Consider the following 8,139-nt stretch of genomic DNA (forward strand, 5'->3'; position numbering starts at 1 on the left):
AAAGCAAAAAGTGCTTCCGGGTGTGGCTGTTGTTTTAACAGGAAATGATACACACCAAAAAAAAAAAAGAAAAAAAAGAAAAATTGAATTACCCGATGGAGTGAGTGCGGCGATACAATGCGCTCACTCAGAGAAGATGACCCCGTAATTTTTGCAGCGATTCATCGGCCATTGGGGGCACCGCCTCCCTTTTGTGCTTGGCGGCATTCAAATATGACTGATGTCGTTGATTTTTTTTTTCACATCTAGAGCGACTCGCGAGTCGTGATGTGGGCAAAAAGGACGAGAAACGGCGGCGCAGCGGGATCTCGGCTCAATCTGTTGAAGCTATCAAAAGGTAAACTATTCTCATAGTACAAAATAAAACGGAAGTTTGGCGAAGGTAATGTAGCTGCAGTTATGAGAAGGCTTTTAATGACATTTCGTTATGAATGGGAGTGGTTCTTGCAAAAAAAAACGGATTTCTATTCAGGAAGCCATTAGATGAAAAACTGACAAGTCAAGTCGACCGCGTGAGGGGAAACCACAACGTTGCAAACATGATTTTGCTTCAACGATGTACTTCTAACGTATGTATTTCTTTCAATGTGCATCGCGAGACAGGCTCATTCGTAAGGAATATTCGCCAGATACCGTGACGACTTCTCTCTGCACACTGGGGGCGGATGAATGTTAAAGCGTGACCATCGCATTTGATAACATTTGTCCTGACCCTCACCGCAGGCGAGTGACGCGCCACATAGCGGCGCTCACGAGGCCACGTTGCTGATCTCAAATAGAATATCGGACGAGTACGGTACACATAACCCCTGGCGACCAATCTTCACGTGTGTTTGGATGATATTTTCATACCATGAAGTATTGTAAAGAGTCTGGGAAGGGGAACATCACAAGCGGACACCCTGAGAGAGTTGACGCGAGGACGACTTCCTGTGTGACCCGAAGGAGAATAAGCAAACAGTCGGTGGGACGATGGCGGTAAAAACAAACATCCCCCCCGCCATCACAAGAGAAACCAGATCCGTATCAGTGTTCACTTTCCCTTGACTGTGCATCTTTTATTGAATTAGCATTAAGGGAAAATGCTCACAGATTGCAACACCGTCCGTCCCATGTTGCCCCTTGCGGAAAATCCAAGCGGGGTTGGGAAACATCCAAAACAACTCGACAAGATGATCTTTTCCACCTTCATGAATGATTCTGTTTGAAATGATTTCTTGTGGACGGGTTTTGACACATGCTGCGAATGTTTCGACCCGTGTGAAGGTTTAAAACAACAAAAGTGTTGAAAGGAGAAGCAGGTCAGCGTGTGTGTGTGTGTGTGTGTGTGTGTGTGTGTGTGTGTGTGTGTGTGTGTGTGTGTGTGTGTGTGTGTGTGTGAGTGTGTAAATTTTGCAGATTGCATTTACCAGGGCACAGCGCGGCGTCACTGACCCATTCATTATGCATGTGCATGTGCTACAAGGGTGTGGCGACGGAATGCCGCATCACATCATAGAGAAATGCTCAATGTGGTAGTTTGCCGTTGCAGCCTGGAGTTGCTGGTGTGTATACACACACACACACACACACACACACACACACACACACACACACACACACACACACACACACATTTTATATATACATCCAATTATTTCAAGTGAAAGGTCCACCAATGTTGGTCAAAATCGTGTCGAGATTTAAAAATCACAATTTTCCCAAAAGCAGTGTCACCCGTCAAGGATACCCGTTGAAATTTGGTGGCAATTTGGCGAATTCCCTTGTTGGAGTTGGCCTAAGACCACGTGGAAATGGCCCAAATCCAAAAATGGTAGACTCGTCCTGTGAAGTGCTTTGGGAATGGCGATATTTTCCAAATCTCACTAACGCAACAGAGCAACGCTCATATTTTCAGATTATTTGCACTCAAAATCTACTGCCGACGCACAATATTTAAAAAAAAAAAAAAAAAAAAAAAAAAAACACTCCCACCTGATCAACGAGCTCACTTTAAAATGGGGGTCTAAGTGACATACGTTATACAACCAATCAACCCATAATGAAATCATTTCCACAAATATGATGGCTTCCATTTTCTTTCCAAACATCAGCGTTAGTTTGTTATTCTGCGAATGGGATCCATTACAGGATTAAAAAGAACGGGACTTTTAAAATATAAAACAAACTCGCATTTGATTGACACTGTAAGAAAGCGATCTGTGTCCATTCCTCACTTTCGAGACGTTGGCTATGCTGCGTTTCCTCATGTTCGCTCGCCTTGTCGAGAAGTCCATATTCATGCCAAAACCTATAAAGCGGAATTCATCCAACTCATCTTTTTTTTTTATGGATTCTGCAGGTATTTCGTCTGTTTAAAACCTCTATGGTACTGTCCGCACTCCATCAACACTCCCCTTTTCATCTGCACCGTAAAACTGTCTGTTGCTACGAATTAATCTTTTTTATACCTTGCATTAAAAAAAAAAAAAAAGGTTGATCTTCGAGGGGAACGGGGACGAAAAAAACGATGAGTCGCCACATCGCATCAACCACAAAAAAGGTGCCTAACGTGCTCACGTTGTGTGTTGACGCGACGACACAAAAACGGCGAGAATAAATTCCGGGTTGTGTGGAAATGTGCAAAGTTTTTTTTGTTTTCTTTCAACAAAAAAGAAAATCGCGATACAGTTGATTTTTAATATGTTGACATGACCTCGATTTTAAATTCCATGGCCTGCTTGTGAAACAAAGACTTGAGCGTAAACCCGTGAACGAGAGTGCAGCCCGCTTGGTTGAGTTTGTACTGGAGCGGTTTCGCCATCATGTCACATATAAATCTCCGATGTGACAGGAGAAGATGATCCAAGGAAACATTAAATCAAGACAATACTCTCTCGGTAACTTACGCGCAGCTCACTCCTTTCACTTTGCATTGGAGTGGTTGCACGTCAATACATTTAAACCTGGTTAAGAAGACGATGCGATGGGTTATTAAATCAAGTCGACACTATAAATTGTCTGAGTAGATCCTAGCACGGTCGAGTAAAAACGTAAACACGTGAAATGAAGTGCACGTTGCTCGGTGTGCACTTAGAGGGGGTTGACATCATGTCACGAGTTTTCCCGCCTACAAGACTGGTCAGGAAGGTGATATGATGGGAGATTAAATCGAGACTTCCACGGTAAACCATCTCCGTGTAGTGAGAGGTGCGCTCTCGTAAAAAAACACATATACTCATGTCCCCCTACCTGGATGCTAAAGACGCTCAGGATCAGCAAGTTTCGACCTGATACACAAAGTACACCTTAGAACAAAGGGTTGGGGGGGGGGGGGGGAGAAAAATACAAAAGTAATCTGAGTCCATGGTAAGAATGCCCAGTACAGAATTAAAAAAAAAAAAAAAAAAAAAGAAAAGACAAGAGGTCAGTGGTTCATCTAAAAATACCACAGAAGCGATTTTCCCTGCTCTTACTGTAAAATTCCTCTGACGTGCCTTCAGCCGTGTCCTCATTACTGCCTGGAATTATTAGATTGCAGGCTACCTTTGAGATGCCAAAAAAAAAAAAAAAAGGTAAAACAATGTTGAAGGATGGTGTTTTTCCAGCAGATGATATCTTTCTGCTGAGAAGAAGGCATCTGGAGAACTTTAGATGACTAAAGGCTACAAGGCGCATTTCGCAAAGCTGATGACGCCACAAAATATCTGCAGTTTTGCAAGCGGCAAGACTCTCCGCAACCTAATCGACCTTTGATCTCAGCTATCAATCAAAGTCACGACAGCTCCTCGCTTTGCCTTGGGAGAAATAACGCTTGACAGTTTGAAGAGCTGTCGAAACGCTGCTTCCGGTGGACGACTTGCATCCAAAAAGATGACCTTTCAATTTAACTTTAGCCCTGCAACTGTCTGGTGTTAAGACATCCCAAATCACTTGGGTTCCTGATTTTGTCCAAAACCGCAGTCTCCCAGTCTTTTTTGAGCCATGGTGCATATTTTCTGCATGGGGAGGGGGGGGGGGGAAAGGGGAAAGCTAGCTCACTGTTGACCAAACAAAAATGAGTGAAATTCCACCTTGTGGATTAGTATTTAAATTCTTCTGCCTGTCGCTGTCAACGTCACTGGCAGGTTGATGATGAGCAAACGGTATTTGTGATCAATTTTAAATTGAAATGCAAATCTTTCCTGTAAAAAAAAAATAAAATAAAATAACGGGGTGGGGGGGAGAAAATATCTGCTTTATTCTTCCCTCTGATTCCTATTTGTTCTGCTTTTTTTCATCGAATGAAATGAAGTTAGGTTGAAAAAAAAAAACGACATTATTTTGAGAACAAAATAGTGGTGGCATCCTTGCTAATCGTTTGGACTGTCACCACTCGAGCTAGGAAGTGGTTGACACAGCATGCAATACAAGGGTGGAGTAGCAAGGAACTCCACGGTTAGCCTTTCATGAGCCAATCCCCCTCTTGGAGACCACTGGTAGTGCAGCTAGTCACATTCACCCCCGCAATCTGAATGGCAAGCAACCCGGCGTGCGGTCTGGCTTAAGTGAGACAAACGCATCCCAAAGGTCGCAGGTCGTCAGTCAGCTGGTGACTGAAATAAAAACCGATGCAGAATCTGTCAGCTTGGGAGCGGACCAGTCGGGATTGAACGTCAAACTCCAAGTTATCCAGCGAGCGTTGCGGTTGGATTGGTTCACACTCAGTGGCCCATTTACTGGCCATTAATCTCGAGACTCGTCTGCTTTTTGTCCGATGTCAATTGACATCCAAATAAAAACTGACCCAGGATCTGTTTTGGCTCCCAACTTTAAGTTTGGGGAAGACAAATCCGGAGGAGTGCCAAGGACAAAAAACGTCAAACTGGAAGCCAAACCTCCCGAGGGCCATAAGGAGAGTTGTTTAAATAGCCGTCAAGGAATTGGATTTAGTCACACTTAACTGTCCACTCAGCCTCACCCTGCGATTGGTGACCAATCCGGGGTGTAGTCCGCCTTTTGCCATAAATGAGACAAATGGCCGCAATCTCAGTCTTGTGCTGCAGGATCAATTCCCAAAGCTCGAACAATAGTTGCGATGTCGAAAACATTCACGACTTACGATCGGGGCGCCAGGCAGTCCGCAAGTGCCCACTTCACACATCTGTGACCTCCCTGGCTAACTTTCCATCTGATTGTGGAGATCTGCTTGCAATTCCTAACCAATACACTTTAATCAGGCAATGGAGTTTATTGTAAAAAAATTAAATCTGTCTAACAACTTACAATTGTTGCCATTTGTCCTTTTTTTTTTTTTTAAACAAAGCAGGCAGGGTAATTCCACTGTCACGCTCGGAATTGTCTAGATTATGTGCGTTAAAGGAAAACACAGTTAGGAATGTTGCGTGGCGGTCACTCGTGTTCAAGCGGGGCAATGAAGCAACAAAGCGCATGTTTGCCGTTGCATGATGTCCGCATCTGTCACTGAAGAATGCTGCTTAACACTAACATGTCCTCCTTTGCGCTATAGTGATGGCTTGCACTCCTACGGCATCTTCCACACTTTCGCAAATACAAGTCTGGATTTGGATTGCCATCCATCCCCAGCGGGAGCAGCAACGGATGCAAATGAGGCATGCCTGCATCTCCCACTCGCGGCTGAATTACAATATTATTCAAGTAATCAGAAAGATCATTATGCATCAGCAAAGATGCCGCAGTGCTGTGATGAAAGATACAGAAAGAAAAAGAAAAAAAAAAAAAAGTGAATCTTGTGAGTGAGACTCGACGAAGAATTATGGGAAGAATTTATAACACACCGTAAATCGACAAGAAAACATTTTTACAAGATTAAAACTTGGCTTTTTTTTAAAAACCTCATTTTTAATGATTTTTTTCTTATAAGTTATGATAAGTAGTCATAGTCCTCGGAGAACAAGGCTAAGTGTATCGAAAATGAGTTGCCATTTCACTTTGACAAGAATTATCGTCGTCTTGTGACAGGAAAATGTTATCAGAAAAAGTAGAAATCATCACGCTGCCAGAATCGTTCCGTCACAGTAAAGAGTAATGCTTTTTATAGTCCGCTTTTTACGAGGAAAAGGTGTCACAGAAATGTCAGAGTAGTATTTGTAGTAGCATTACGAGAAATAGTCCTAATGATGTTTTCTTTACTGCAGACACACCGTTGTGGAAGCCAGTTCTGCTCAGCAGAAGACACGATGCACTTTATCTTCTTTTTTTTTTTTTTTCGAATTTTGAAATGATCCCAAACTTTCAACATTCTTTTGTGTTTTACTCACTCTTTCCTCCTGGCTTGCAATGATTACTACGCACGTCTGCGGTCACCGTCTGTGTGGAAAAACGATGACTGCAAATCATATCGAAACACCTGTAATATAAAATTTGATGTGTACAATTTAAAAAGCTGCAATACAGTCAGACCACTAAAAGTGAATCGCGTAGTGGCGTGTGATGACTGTGTCGAGTCATGGTCGGATTTTTTACATGAAAGCCGTCAAACATCGAAATTCTTTTGGGCATAAGGTTGTGTCGTACGTTGAAAGTCATTTTAAGAATTGCAGCATTCCAAGAAAAGTCCATAATTTTAAATGACTATAGTTGCATTCCCCCTTCCCACAACCCCCCCAAGAAAGAAGTTGTAATTTTGCAAGCGATGTCTCAGGGTTCCAGAAAAGAAATATTGATCGTCGCAATTAAAGGCCGCAGAGTGCGAGCGTAAATCTAATTTCTCAGGTTGTGTTTTGCTCATCTTGTAATTAATCACAATGCAAAAACTACCACCGACAATTTACGGTGTTGTTAATGCTGATTAATTGTGATGATTCCAATTAATCATTACGTGTGTGTTTGAAAGGGGAGTGGGGATCGTTAGCTAGCCCGACCCGCTTTCTCATCCTTCTTCCTTGTGGTTAGCCGTTCAGATTTTTTCAGCTTTCAACTCTGCAGGAGCCGTCATTTTCCCGACACTTCACCTGACAGGCTTCCCATGCGCTCCCCACGATGGAAAACACATGTTTACCTCCTTGCTTAAGACACGTACGGGCACGTTTTAGTTTTTAATACAAATCGGAAGGATTTATTGCATTTCACCGGTGGTACAGACTTATTCCTTCAAGCTTTATTTATGGAGGTAACCTTGGTAGCCATGATAGTCAACTTTGACATTCTTAAAAATTTGACCTAAATTTGGCATACACCAGCTGAAACAAAAGGGGTCCAAGGACTCAACCTTGAGGGACCCCACATGTCATGGCCAAAAAAAAAAAAAAAAAGACTAAATTAAATTTTTTAAGAGTACCGTACTGGAATAATATGATTTTAAAAATATTTGAAAAAAGACTGAAGGTTACAAGGAAAAAAAGTTACTTTTACGTAAATAACTTGATCGTACGAGAAACATTCCTATTTGTCTTTTTTTTTTAACCTAAGTTAAACTTTGAGTAGTAATTTTACAAGGAAACAAAGGTCACATTTGTATGTGAAAATGTAACAAGTTGAAAATAGTCACATTTTAGAACAACCACATTATTGACGGGAAAAGTCAAGATTTTTCCAGGAATATAGCTGCACTTTGAAGACAATAAAGTCCTCATATGCTTTGACACAATGCAGGCATGTTAGTTTTACAATGTTTGATCGTAATAGATCGTGGGGATTTACTGCAGCTGAATTGTCATGTGTGGTTGTTTTCTTCGGCAAGGCTCCGCTTCAATATTACGGTGGCGAGGAAGGCTGCCAACCGATGTACGTAAATGATTTTCAGGCATCTCAGATTGGCACGATTGTTGTGTCTACATCTGCTCAAACAGATGTTGAGAAACAACCTGGACTCCCTCCATCATCCTTTCTTAGATACAATAGTAGCACAAAAAAAAACATATTTTAACAATTCATTATGCTGTTGTTAAACATATCTGAGTAATACTTCCAGATGTGGCTTTTTTTGGACAATTTAATCCATTTTTTTTCTTTTCCCATGCATCTATAAAAGCATGATTCTAAATTTCAGCTGCAGCTAACTTGCAAAGATAACCAGCTAACAAGAAGTTTAATAAATGGATTTTACATCACACAAGGTTAAGAAATGTTCATGAGACAACAGCTAGCATACATCCACAACAGCTGAAGAGGAGGGGAGTGCACGCAAGGAAAAAAACT

General features: G+C 41.9%; 1 protein-coding gene across 1 annotated transcript in view; it reads right to left on the reverse strand.

The window, feature by feature from the left end:
- The window catches only part of ccbe1 (collagen and calcium binding EGF domains 1), a 31,346-nt gene that overhangs the window by 14,642 nt on the left and 8,565 nt on the right, over positions 1–8,139 (reverse strand). The gene's annotated exons all lie outside the window — the stretch shown is intronic.

Source organism: Hippocampus comes, unplaced genomic scaffold (assembly GCF_001891065.2).
Source record: "Hippocampus comes isolate QL1 unplaced genomic scaffold, H_comes_QL1_v1.1 scaffold30, whole genome shotgun sequence".
Lineage (NCBI taxonomy): Eukaryota > Metazoa > Chordata > Actinopteri > Syngnathiformes > Syngnathidae > Hippocampus > Hippocampus comes.